We start from the raw sequence: 13771 nt of genomic DNA, 5'->3' as shown, positions 1-13771 counted from the left end.
ACCACCACACGTTGTGTAAGGGAAGCAAACGGGAAAACACCGGGTTACAGGGGATACGTAATCGGGAAGTACATCCAAAACCACACGTGCCTTAATGTCCCGAAGAACCCCACCACCCCCACCAAAACGATCCCTTCAACGCTACTTGCCTTGGGCCATGACCCGGGATCAGGCCTGTGGCTTTTGGGACCCGGGGCGTCCTCTCCCTTCTCTGGGCCGCCGGGCTTGTCCACAGTGTATGTTGTAACAGGGGTCTCCGAACTCCCGTCTCCCGCTTCGCTGGGCTCCTCTTCCGAGTCCTCACGCTTTCCGCTTTTCGGCATTTCCCCCTCTTCTCCTCCGCTGGGCTCCTCTCTCGATTCTTCACATGCTCCGCTCTTCGGCTTCACCTCCGTTGCTCCTCCCTCTTTCCCGCCAACAACTTCCGTGTATGAATCCCCACCCTTATGTCTTACTTAGATAATTACACATGGACATCTCTATTGTACTCGTACTTACTCCATTCTCACCCTATGCGGGAAAACAATCTAACAATGGAGTCGATGCCCACGCGCACTATCACTGAAAGGAGAGTCACCTACCTCGTAACTGGAAAAAACTTCTTCGAACAAAAAGAAAAGTGCAAACGTTCGGGCCCAACATCAGATGGCGATCTATGCATAGCATGTGACTCTACAGCTCTATATGCCAAGAACAGATGCATACTGGCTAAGTAGCATTTTCCTTCTTAAGGTAAACACACAAAAGCATGAGGTGACACAATGCAGATGAAAGAATATGGATGTCTTTGCGAACAAGACGATTTAACAGAATAACTCTAGTCTGTTCAGTCTGGTGGGAAGTAAGTAGTTAGGTGGCATGGACATCAGATTTCAGAGCATAAATAGGGAATGCCAAGTCCACAGCTTGGTTCAAAAAATGTTGTCAACCTGATTTGGAATGAACAATTACTGCTCATTTCTAACATTTTCAGTTGTTTGGCCACAGCAGATCCAAACTCCCATGTTTGCTTCAAATATTTTTTAATTTTAGGACCCTTTTTTCTGTAAACCCCATCTTTGCCTGTTCTCTCAGATCTAGAACCTAACAACATTTTCTCAGTGTGCTTAACATCCATTTGTCATTTTGAAACCTCTTGATCAGCCTGTTGCTGGTCTTTTTATTTTTTACAGAAGTAGACTGTATAATGGGGCATTCCGTCCCATAAAACCTGAAAACTCTGAATTGGTCTTAAAGAAACGTTTGTTATACAGAACCAGTGCTGAAAAGTAAGGTGTGGGGGGGGTCAGGCCGGATCCCAGGTCTGGCAGCTATTTCTGGGCCTAATCGGGGATCCAGCCAACCCAAGGAAATATGCTGAATTTGTTTTAATGTCATTTTCCGACTGCAGTACACAATCCAGCAGCACTCGCACGTTGTCTGCATTCCATTTAGTGCAACAACCTGCAGGTGGTGAGGAGCTTTATTCTTTTCACTTCCAGCTGGGCCCAAAACAAAGGCCTGATTCAAAGAACCATCAGCCCTTCTTTTGTTCAAGTATCATCTTGGATGGGAGCTCTCTGGAATGTCACACCTAAATGCCAATGCATTAGAAGAAAGTAAAGCCACATAGCTTATCACTTCCCAAGTACTTTAGAGGAACTATGACCTGGAAGCAGGTTTTGGACTTTGTTCAACCCCCATGTAAGAGATGTGCATTCCCTGCAAGGAAACAAGATTAATGCTTTTATGAGTAATTACACCAATAACGATTTAAACGGCAGTACCAATTTATTTTTTATTTAGTTTTTTTACAGCGCTAGCGCTACTCATCCATATGTAGGGTGTTTTTACATCACACACGGAGAAAATGTATCATATAAGTGTATAAATCAGTGTACAGCAAATTGTACTTACAACAGTGACGATTATAAGGTGTAGGAATCACATATCATCCATACGTGTGAACATATGTTAAGAGTGAATGGTCAGGAGAAACACAGTCAGGATATAAAACATAACGCAGTGATTGGGGTTGACTGTACTAACAAGACTTTATACATTCCCGGAGAAACCCTTCATTGCAAACTTAGAATAACAACAGACTAAGAAAAATAGGAACTAAACCATTGACTTGCAGTTTGCATGCAGCTCCTTGATACCGGTAAAAAGATCACTGTTACATTAGAAGGACTGCAACTTATGAACTGGAACTAACAACATTATCTCAGTCAAAATCAATAGCCCACTTACCTGTCTACATAAATAAGAATCTGCGATCTGCATGTTACACAATTTGTTTTACAGCAGGCACTTTAACACTGTATCAATCAAATGAGATTTGTATAGCATTGCATATTACCACCAAGGGTATCCAGGCACTAAGGGTTTCTGCTGCTGGGTGGAATCAGTCTAACAGTAATGTCTTCAGATCCTTTCGGAATTCCTGCAGGGAGGGGGAGGTCCAGAAGTGGAGGGGGAGGCTATTCCAGGTCTTTGTGGCCAGGTATGAGAAACAGAGTCTGCTGCTCTTGCTTCAGCGGATGCTGGGGTCTGGGCGAAGGATATGGAGGTGGAGGCAGGTGTCTGGATGACTGGTAGAAGTTCAAATGGTGATTGATGTAGGCCCATCCCTGATTGTGCAGGGCCTTGTGGGTGAGCATCTTGAATTGGCACCGCTTGAGGACAGGAAGCCATTGGAGTTTCCTGAGATGTGGGGTGATGTGGTCCTGTCTGCAGGGATCGAGGACAAGTTCTCTTATGATCTGTAGTCTCTTTAGTAGGTGTGAGATGATTCCTACGTAGTGTGTGTTGCCTTAGTCCGGGCGGCTAGGGATGAGGGCCTTGGTGACGGTGTGTCTGGTGCTGACTGGGAGCCACTTGAAGACTTTCCGGAGCATGTGGAGAGTGTGGAAGCAGGCAGAGTATACGCGTTGATCTTGTTTTTCATGGTGAGTTTGCTATCCAGTATGATGTTGAATTTCCCAGCATGATTTCGGGGTGAGGGTCCCAGTTGTGCAGTTGTGGGAGTTCTGACGTCACAGGAGAGTAGACAGTGATGGCAGGAAAATGGTCCTGCTGTTGAGCGAGGAGATGCGTGGTTGAAGTTATTGCGGGGTTCATGGCTATCAACTCGGCGCTGGTGTAGCTGTATGTGGGCAGAGAGCCAGGGTCCCTAACGCGCTGGGCATGGTCCAGGTGTGGATGTGCTACATTGAGTCAAAACTGTTACTGGGCAAAACAAAGAACTCTCCCTGAACTGCATAAACCACCAGAGTTATCTTGCCACTGTTATATTCCCCTAAAAATTGCTGGGCACACAAAGATCCCTGCAGCAAGTGTTGTAACCCTGTAAGGTTTTTTTTTTTTAATGTGGTCGATTTGTAACCTCTTAAGTAAGCTAGAACAGATTTTCTGTGACATTTGTCCTTGTTAAATAAATTTGTATGTTGACTGTCAGACTTGGCTTTTCAAGCTCCGCCCCTCATGACTCAACCCACTTTCCTCTTCCACACATAGAGATCCCCAAGTTTATGGGTTCCTAGAGTACTTTTTTCCTCCAATTTCAGCAGTGTACAGAACTTTATAAATGTATACATAAAACACTCACACTTAAACATGTCCTATGTACCTGGGTGTAGTACAAAACAGAGTGCTGTTTTCTAGCCGGCTTCTGGTTCATCAGCCTCACGTTACCTGAAGAGTTTAGGATATTCTATAAGCAACAGTGACAAGTTCTGTGAAAAGAAAGCTCTAGCAATTCTTACTAAGGTTTTCACATCCAAATTGAAGGTGATTCCTCAAAAAGAGGAATGGAGGACTGATTGTCACAGACTGAATGTATCTAACTGTCCTACCTGGAGTCCAACATAGCTCACATGCTAGATATGAACAATCTCAACCTCTGGCACTAGCTTTCGCCTGCTACACTCATTTGTGATCCAGTACCTCCATACCGTCCCTTCTCCGCTGTCTTGCATCAACCACAGCGCTCTTTCGGTATCGCAGATATCTTCACCCACAGCCCTATTCGGCCATAAGCACTGGAAGTAGGCTTGCGGGGGAGGGCGGGTGGTGCTGCAGCCCACTCAAAATAACCATGCTGGAATTCAGCAGGTGAATCATCAATAAAGATGCCTTTATATTTTGATTGTATCGTTTTACATTTGCTGTGTGTTCAAAGACAGAGGTCAAATATCAGGCTTTGTCTTCTGTCAAATTGCTGCTTATACTCCTAACATTGAGATTGGTGTACTTGTCTTTTCCTGACAGCAGACAAAAGCTAGAGGATTTTGTAAAGTGAGCTATGTCACAGTCTTGCTGGGTTACGGGGAATGTGAAAGTAAAGTCTGTAGAATGTCATTTTTCCCCAATGCACATCAACATTTAAATAACTGTAAATGAACAGTACAAAATATTCAATTTATAGCAACAGTCAGGAAAGCACAAATAAAGCAAATTTTTTGGTAATTCTGTAGTATGATGCAAACATGGAAAAGATTTTAATACGATCAAATCAAGGCACTTTATTTGGTGATGCGCAAATGATAAATAGAGTGAAACCTGACTTCCACACATTATTGTTGGCGTGCTATATAGTTCAATCAGTAAAAATGCATGTTTCTGCAAATGTGGCTTTTCAATAAAAAATGTGACGACCGTAAATGACAGAATGCTACCACATCACACTTTAGTAATATATCTACAAAAGCGTGCTGCAAAATGCAGCGCAGGCTACATAAAACACCCTTACCAATCTGGGAGTGGCTCACCTGCTACACTTGTTTTTAGTGTCACGCTTGAATTGTTCACAATCCCTGTGATTTCAGTGACTAACACTGATGGTAGCACCACCATTGTGAAAATTGTTCGAGCACCACTGTACTCACCTCACCCCCTCCTGTCAGCCACAGGATGCTGTCGGTATCACAGATATCCCCACTGACAGCCATATGCCACCCACCCCGTCAGCTTCAGTACTCTTTCAGTATCAAAGATATCTGATAGAGACTACTAGCCGCAGATTCCTTAATGGATTGTGATGCGTGTCAGCAGATGAAGCCGAAGTCCCGGAGAGAGCGCCGGATGAAGCTCCTGTCGGCACGCATGTCCAGGTCGGTGTCGTCGCCGCGTCCATCCCCAGCGGATGGCTTCTCCGACATCGTCTCTCTCCCAGGCCGCAAGGGCATCGCTCACCTGTTGGTAAGTGTCGCAGTTTGTCACCGAGTCCCGGTCTCTGGCCTGTAGGGGGCGTGGAGTCTCCGAGGGTGGTGCAGCCCCGCGTGTCGCCATCCTATTCGCCGTTCCCCGGCGCAGGGCGACCAGAGCCCAGATGGAGGCCTATGCGGCGGCCTTGCAAGCCTCTTTGGCTCTTCCATCTCCTTCTTCCCTTCCTGGGACGCCTGCGGATCCCTTGCCGCGTGCGGGGACTCCTGCGACGTCGCCGGCAGCCCCGGCCCCGACAGGTTCGGATCCAGGTTCGGAGGATGTGGTGCTGTCGGGGTGCGGCCCTTCAGGGTTCCCTCCTTTGGACCACGGCGCCTCTGCCTCGCCGCAAACCCCCGCGGGAGTCCCTGTGGTGTCGCGGGAGGTTACCGGGGCTCGGGGCGTGTCCTCGGGTGCCCCTTGGTCCTCTGGGTAGGCGGCGGTCTTGTCCGAGGCCGAGGTGACGCCGCTCAGGCGTTGGCGGCTGCTGGCCCTGGTGGCGTCGCAGGGGCCGGCTAGAGGTCGGGCGTGTCCCCGGCTCCCCCTCGTATGTCCTCGCAGGCGGCTGCCTCGTCAGAGGTCGAGTTTGACGCCTTTTCGGCGCCATTCCTCAGCCGCTCCGGTCTCCCGCGCCGCGAGTTGTGGCGGAGATTGTTCCGGCGTCCCATTTGGCGCCGGTCGACGTTGACCTAACACCGGTCACGGACACTACGGCGTCGGGTCGTTTTCAGACGCTCCCTCTTCCCCAGAGGTTCGGCGCTTGTTGTTCTCGTCTTCTCCGGAGACGGGCCGCCACGTCGTGGAGTTTTCCCCAGCGTCTTCCAAAGACGGCTCATCGGCGTCGCCGCGCCCGCAGTCTTCGCCGGAAGGTCCTCAAGTTCCCCATGCCTCGGCCACCCCTCCTCCTCCTTTTCAGACTTGGCCTTTCCTTCCTCCGATTGGCCTGGGGGACGGCCGCCTTAGTTTGCAGCCGTCTCCCACCGAGGAACTGCTTTCCCCTCCACGGGGCCCGACAGAGGCCGGTAGTGGTTTTGCTCGGGCTGTTTCCACTGCGGGGGGGATCTTGCGCATGGGCGATCCAGCTGCCCATTTCCCCACAGATCATCTTCTGGAAGTCCTCCATCAGGGTTATGGGGGTAGGGAGCTGCTTCTTCTCTTTGACGCTTCGCTTCACATGTCTCTTTTTGGGGTTTGGGGGCGGCCCGCCACGGGGGACCCGGTGCCCCAGCGCTTATGCACCGCATGACCCTGTCTGTCTTTCCCTCCACCCGGGGCCCTCTTTTGCAGACTGCCTTTTCCTCCCTGCCATCAATGTTGTGCCCTCCGTCGCGCGTGGCCCGCTGGTTGGATTCCTGGGGGCGCAATATCTTCGCCTCCACCAGTGCGGCTTTGCGGGTCCTTTACACTCTTTGTGTTTTGGCAAGGGTCAATTCTTGCTTGTGAGACTCGGCGGAGTCCCTTATGTCTGCCGCTTCTTAGGAAGGTGCCTGTGTTGATCTGAGGCACCATGTGTTGGATGGCCGGTAGCTGGCGTCCTTTATTCTTCGTTCGGCTCTGGACATTTCGGATGGCTTCTTCAGTGGCCCTTCGTCGGCATGCCTGGCTCCGGAATAGTGTGTTCCCGGAGAACGTGAGGGAATGGTTGGTGGACCTTCCTTTTGTTGGCACTCTTTTGTTCCACGCCCCTGCGGAATCTGCCATTCAGAGGTTTCTTGCGGGGTGGCGTCGTCCTCCTCCTCAGTGACCTGTGAGTCGGTCTGTGTTTTGGGAGGTGTTCTTCCGTGGTTTTCCTGTGGCCTTGTAGAGCGTACCCTGGTTGTTTGTTCTGTGTGGTTCATGTGCCTGCGGATCCTTTTGTTAGGACCTTGGTGCTGTTGGCTGCTGGTCCGGCCCTGTTTTGACTTATGGTTCTGGCTGTAAGCCGTGTAGGCCCTGAGATTAGGCCTTCTGTGTATTCTTTATTGGCTGATTGGCAAGCCGTCTGTGGTTTTCTCCGCAGGTCTTTCTGTTTGTCCTCTGCTGCTGAAACTTTTTCCTAAGAGGGTTCCCATGTTCTGGGATGTTACATGCCCTATGTGCGGTAATGGTAGCTATTATATAGCGTTATCTTGTGCTGGGGAGGTGAGGTCGTCCTTCGGACTTCTGTTCTCCGTGGAGTCACGGTATGTCGCTGGTGCGATCTTCTTGCTGATGGTTTTGGAGTGGCTTGTGTTGCGCCCCGGTCCGTCCTTCTCCTGGATCGCTGTGTCGCTGGTCTAGTCCGGCCTGCTGTCTGCGGCATTGCATTGTAGCAGTTTTGCGCTTCTGTCCGCCTTGGTCCTCTGTCTGGTGTTCCGCGGAGGGACTGGTTTCCCCGGTTTTTGTGTTCGGGTGGACGGCTTGGTCCGTCCCCCGTTTTTCTGTCTTTCTTTCTTCCTTCCTTCCTTTCTTCCTGGTTCCTCTTCTTTCATGGGTCAGTGTGTGCCGGGCCCTCCCTTGGGGTGTGTCCGGGCCCTTCTTGCCCTTCCTTACCTCTGCCTTCGACCGGCATCTAGCTTATCCTGGGTGCACCGTTCCGTGGTGTTTCCTGCTGCGGGCTGTGCATGCCAGTGCGGGCCTGTTTGTTCTGCTACGCCGTTGTGGCCTTTGATGTATTCTCTAGTGCCTTTCTTCTTCCGTCTGCACTTTCGGTGGTGTAGCCGTCCCTGCCTTGTCCGCTGTTTGCTGCGGGGGGGGGTGTGTGCAGATCTTTTCTGTTACTGTGTATGTGTTTCTTCAGGTGGGTCCTGCCTCCAGTTCTACCTCTTCTCCCTGGGGTTGAGGTGGTCCTTGTGTTTCTTGAAGATTTAAGGCACTGTCTGCCCCTACGGGGTGTTGGGCGGCTCTCCCTTGGTTGGGCTTAGGTCTTCCTGGCCTTTCCCTTCTTGTCCCTGTGACATGTCCCCTGCTGGGGCCCTGTGTCTCTCCTGGCGGGAAGGCTCTCTCGCAGGCCCTCCTCCCTTCTGGGTATAGGTAGGGTATCTATTCTACGTTAAGGAATCTGCGGCTAGTAGTCTCTATCAGATGTACAAGTCACTAACATTCGGTAACGATGTATCTGGTAGAGACGATTCTAGCCGCAGATTCCTTCACGACCCGCCCTTCCTCCCCTTTCTGCGAGGACCCTCTGCTTGGGTTCCTGCAGTCGCCTCCCTCTGGGTGACTTGTCTTCTGTGGATGTCCTCTTTGTTTCTTCCGGTCAGGCATTCCTCCAGCTGGTTTCACTCCAGCGTGGGGGCCTACTTTTGCTCCTTCCTTTGATGTTGGAATTTCTGATCCCCAACCGGTCTTCATCGTTAGGGGTTCTTTTACCTGTCCTTTGACTTCCCGCTCTTTTCAGGGGTTGTGGCCCTCCTTGGCACTGTAGTCTGCGGAGGGCTTACCTGTCCTTTGACCTCCTACTCCTTTCAAGTGGTATGGCCATCCTTGGCGGTGTAGTCTGGGATGGATTGCTGTTGCTTCTCTGTTCTGGACTTGTGGCCCTTCCCCTTGTGGTTGTGGTTGCAGGCTCTCTCTCTCACTCTCACTCACACTCTCTCTCTCTCTCTCTCTCTCTCTCTCTCTCTCTCTCTCTCTCTCTCTCTCTCTCTCTCTCTCTCTGTTACGGTGCTTTCACATGCTTGCGCCTCCAGGAGGGCTCTTGCCTGGACCTGCACGGTGGTTCCACGGAGTGGTGTTTTGCTCTTTTCTTGCTATGGCTTCGCTGCTCTGGCCTTCTGGTGCTTTACTGCCACCTGGTGCTTGCGCCTTGGCTTGCACAGTTGTTTTTCAGAGTGGCGCTCTGTTCTTTTCCTGCTCTGGCTTGCTGTTGTCGCCTTCTGGTGCCTTGGTGCCCCCTGGTGCTGTTTCTCACCTTTTGTTTCTCTCTCTTTTGTTTCTCTGGTTTTTTCGCACACTGTTCCCATGCTCTTCTCAGTTTTGTTGTGATGGCTCCGCGTTGTGGCACGGAAACGTTCTCCAAAGCAAACTGACGTCAGCGCGCCAGGGTGGGGCTTATGTGACCTCGCTGACGACACGCCTGCGGAGGACGTCGGGCGAAGTCGCGTGGTACCGCCCCCCGGTGCGCAGAGATGCTGGCCAAGAAAGTTTTCCGAGTCCAGTCTCACGCCTGGGGATAATTCTACGTTAAGGAATCTGCGGCTAAAATCGTCTCTACCAGATACATCGTTACCGAAGGTAAGTAACTTGTACTTCTGTAGTAGGGGATCTCTGTGTATAGTCATAATCTATGAATAATCCCCGCCCATGTGCGGGGACCCCGGAGCAATCAAAAATATCTCTTAAGCTGTCCCGCATTTGCAAACCTGCAAAGACACTTAAGAGACAGACAAAATAATACAGCCTAATCACAACAAGGCTGCACTGGCCAGCACTTCCTCTGAAGTGAACACAAAAGCCAAAATAAAGTTGAAATGTCATTTTTATTCACATTTGACATGTTCCTTTATTATCACACACTCCCTTCACCAAAATCCCTTTAAACAATAGAGAGGAAGGGGTGGACAGACAAGCCCTATAGGCTGTCATTATGTGTCTGCTAAAGGGATACCGTGCCTTTAAGAAACTCTCCAGAGACCCCCGGTATCCCAGGATGCACAGCCAACACAAGTTACTTCCAGTTCTTTTTTCCGGCTCCTGCTAGCAGGACCCTGGAGCTTGAGCTCTACCCTTTTGGGTGGTTTAATTGATTAAAATCGGATTTTTTGGATTAATAGTGGTTTCATTCGACGTCTAAAGCCTTTGTCTACTACTGCCTGCAATCTGGAGCAGTTTTGGCCCACTCTCAGCATGGCTTTATTCGATAAATGCCCTGAGTGTGGGAGGAAGAAGGCTAAGACGGACCCACATGATGTGTGTATCCTCTGCTTGTCGCCTTCACATGTCCCGGCTGCCTGTGACATCTGCAGCACCTTTTCGAAAAGGACCCTGAGGGACAGGGAGAAGACTCGCCTTCAGGGACAGGAGTTGCAGAGGACCGGTGGGACTTCAGGGCATGGAGGGTCCCATTCCCCCTCCTCCGCCCATGCTTCAGCCCCTGGAGGGACCTCCGGGCAGAGCAAGGAGCAGAGACGGCACCTACCGGCTGGTAGGTCGCGTTCGACGTCGAAGGCGACGACGTCGACGGCGAGAGAGAAGGCACCGGTATGTTCGCCGTCGATCCAGGGCTCTGGATCGCGGCAGCCTCGGCGTTCGACGTCGAGGGAGGGGCCGGCGAGACCCGGGACCGGGTCGCCGTCGCAGGTGTCACGGTCGACGTCCACAACACATCGACGTCGTACCGAGCCCCATGGACTTCACTCGCCGCCGTCTACCCACGGCTCGACGCTGACGGAGTCGACGCCGAGATCCCGGCGCCCGCCGTCGAGGCGGAGGCGGTCGACGCCGAGACACAGGTCGACGTCGAGACACCAGCGGTCGATGTCGAGACACCAGCGGTCGACGTCGAGACACCAGCGGTCGACGTCGAGACACCAGCGGTCGACGTCGAGATCCCAGCGGTCGACGCAGAGACACCGGTGGTCGACGTCGAGGCGGCAGTCGACGTCGAGGCAGACACCTCGGCGACGGAGATCGAGGCGGGGTTCGACGCCTAGGAGGCATGGGTCGACGTCGAGGAGACGTGGGTCGACGTCGAGACGACGATCGACTGCGGGACGGCGCTCGTCGTCGAGGGCGAAGAGACGCCGGACGAGGTCGACGTACAGTTCGACGTCCCAGACATCGGGGAATACGTCCTCTGTGATCACGATCTCCAGTCGGGGATCGGGGAGGCGCGGACGTTCTCCTTCGGTGGCTTCCACGCGGGACAGGCCCGCCAAGAAGAGGAGAGTGGCCGCGAGCCCGGACAATGATGGGGGCTCTCCGGCTAGAAGTGATGGGGCTTCGGATCATCTGACCCCGCTGCGTACCCAGCGGCCGCCTTTGCCTCCGGTGCCCGACCTTCCACCGGCGCCTCCACCGGTGCCTGCTCCTCCTCCTCCTCCTCCTCCTCCTCCTCCTCCTCCTCTTCCTCCTCCTCCTCCTCCTCCTCCTCCTCCTCCTCCTCCTCCTCCTCCTCCGCTGCCTCTGCCCGTGCCTCAGCTGCCTGCTTCGCCACCGCAGCCACCGCCTCCTTCCCCGAGGGTTCCTCACCGGCAGAGATCTCGCTCTCGCCGACGATCACAGAGTAGGCGCAGATCCTCCACTCGCTCTGGACATGGTCGACGGAGGTATCGGTCTCGTTCCAGAGGGTCGAGGGGCACGTACTCTTCTGGGGCTGGCAAGTTTTCGCCCTCGCTGTCGGAGACGCCTCCTACCCGCGTCTCTCCAGTGGATGACATTGCCACGTTCCAGGAGGTGTTGCTGAGAGGGGCTGCGAAGTTGGGGATATCAGTGACTACCCCTATTCCCACTACTTCTGTGATTTTTGAGACTTTGCATAAGGTACATCTGTCGCGCCCCCTCCTCCCGCTGGTCCCAGGGTTGGAGGAACCTGCTATGGAGGTGTTCTTAACGCCGGCCGTGGTGAAGCCGGCGCCCTCAAGACTGTTGAAAAAGTACAGGGCTCCTGACTCGGATCCGGCGTTCCTCAGAGTGGATCCCCCACCGGATTCTGTTATCGTGGCGGCGGCTCGTAAGCAACACTCTACGACGCCTTCATCCACGGCTCCCCCGGATAAGGAGAGTCGCAAAATGGACTCCTTGGGGAGGAGGATGTGCTCCACGTCGGCCACTACGATGAAGGCCGCTAGCGCCTCCGCTCTGTTGGGGCGCTATGACAGGTCTCTTTGGGACTCCCTGCAACAGTTCGCGGCCTCCCTGCCCAGAGACAAGAGGGAGGATTTTCAAGAGGTGCTGAACGAGGGCATGATGGTCTCTAATCAGATCATCAGTGCGGCGGGGGACGTGTCGCTGCTGGCGGCCCATGGGTACTGCCATGGCATACACATGAGGAGGCATTCCTGGCTGCGGCTGACTCCGCTCAAGCCGGAAGCGCAGCAGAAGATCGCCAATCTACCATTCTCTGGCACGACGCTATTCGGGTCACATGCGGATGACGAGATGGCCCGCATGAAGGCTGAGGCGGAAACTCTGAAGGCGGTGGGGCTGGAGCGGCCTAAGGAGCAGAGGAGGTCCTTCCGTTCCTCGGGCAGGCGCTACACCAAGCAGAGGGGCCAAGGGCGTCAGTCGGGCCCCCAGCAACAGCCCCAGCAACAGCAGCAGTACCAGAGGCAGCCCTTTCAGAAGCGCCAGAGGGGCAGAGGCCAGCATCAGTCCTCGGCGGGGAACAAAGGCCCGGCCGGGTCGAAGCCCCCTCATCCGTTACCCGCTCCGGTGGGGGGAAGTATTCAACACTACCTGGCAGAGTGGAGGACAATAACGCAGGACAAGTGGGTGCTGAATATTGTTTGCAATGGCTACTGTCTTCGTTTCACCAGTTCGCCTCCACAGATTCCACCAGTGCGCTCCTCCAACATGGTGCGGGAGCTCCAGCGGGAGGCAGACGTTCTGTTAAAAAAGAAGGCGATAGAAGCTGTTCCTTTGAAGCAAAAAGGAAAAGGTCTCTACTCACGGTTCTTTCTCGTAAGAAAAAAAGACAAGAACGAGTTCAGGCCTATTCTGGATCTGCGTCAAGCAAACAGGTGGATCCGCCGAGAAAAGTTCCGTATGTTGTCCCTGCATCAGATTTACCCTCAGTTGCATCGAGGAGACTGGCTGTGCGCCATAGATCTGCAGGACGCTTACTTTCATGTGCCGATCGCACCAAAAGCATCGCAAGTTCCTGAGGTTTCTGGTAGGCAACAACCATTACCAGTATTCAGTACTCCCGTTTGGCCTGAAGTCTGCACCGCGGACGTTCTCCAAGTGCATGGCAGTGGTCGCGGCACACCTGCGGAAGACCAAGGTGTTTGTGTACCCATACCTGGACGACTGGTTGATCAAAGCGTCCACTTATCAGGAAGCCCAGTGCCATTTCAACAGGACGGCGGCTTTGCTTCACCGTCTGGGGCTGCACATCAACATGACGAAGTCAGTGCCGATCCCTGTGCAGTGTCTCCAGTACTTGGGGGCTTCAGTCAATACCTTGACCGCAAGCGTGTGTCCTTCGGAGGAGAGACGCTTATCAATCCGTGGGAAGGCTCTGCATCTCATCTCAGCCCGCTCTCCTACGGTGAGGACGGTGTCGTCCTTACTGGGGTCGATGGCTTCTTGCATCTTCCTCACCCCCAATGCACGTCTGCATATGAGGCCCCTGCAGGAATGTCTGGAGGATCAATGGGACCAGAGGCGGGGGCGTTGGGAGGACAAGATCCAGTTGTCTCAGCACGCTCGGCAGTCTCTGAAATGGTGGTGTTCCCCAGAGAATGTCTGCAAGGGGACTCCTTTTCACAAGGACATTCCGGTCCAGACCATAGTGACCGATGCGTCTCTCCAGGGCTGGGGAGCGCATTCGGGCCCTCTTCAGATTCAGGGGATATGGTCGCAGATGGAGACGACTTACCATATCAACTTTTTGGAACTCAGAGCAGTACACTTGGCCTTGAAGGCGTTCCATCCCTCCTTCAGGACGTCCTCCCTGCTGGTTCAG

The 13771-nt window shown here is 53.1% G+C and overlaps 1 protein-coding gene across 4 annotated transcripts in view; it reads left to right on the top strand.

The window, feature by feature from the left end:
• The window catches only part of FADS1 (fatty acid desaturase 1), a 401042-nt gene that overhangs the window by 379777 nt on the left and 7494 nt on the right, over positions 1–13771 (top strand). The window lies entirely within an intron of this gene.

Source organism: Triturus cristatus, chromosome 3_2 (genome assembly GCF_964204655.1).
Source record: "Triturus cristatus chromosome 3_2, aTriCri1.1, whole genome shotgun sequence".
Lineage (NCBI taxonomy): Eukaryota > Metazoa > Chordata > Amphibia > Caudata > Salamandridae > Triturus > Triturus cristatus.
The sequence above is the reverse complement of the archived record's forward strand: the minus strand, read 5'-3'. Positions and strand labels throughout refer to the sequence as shown.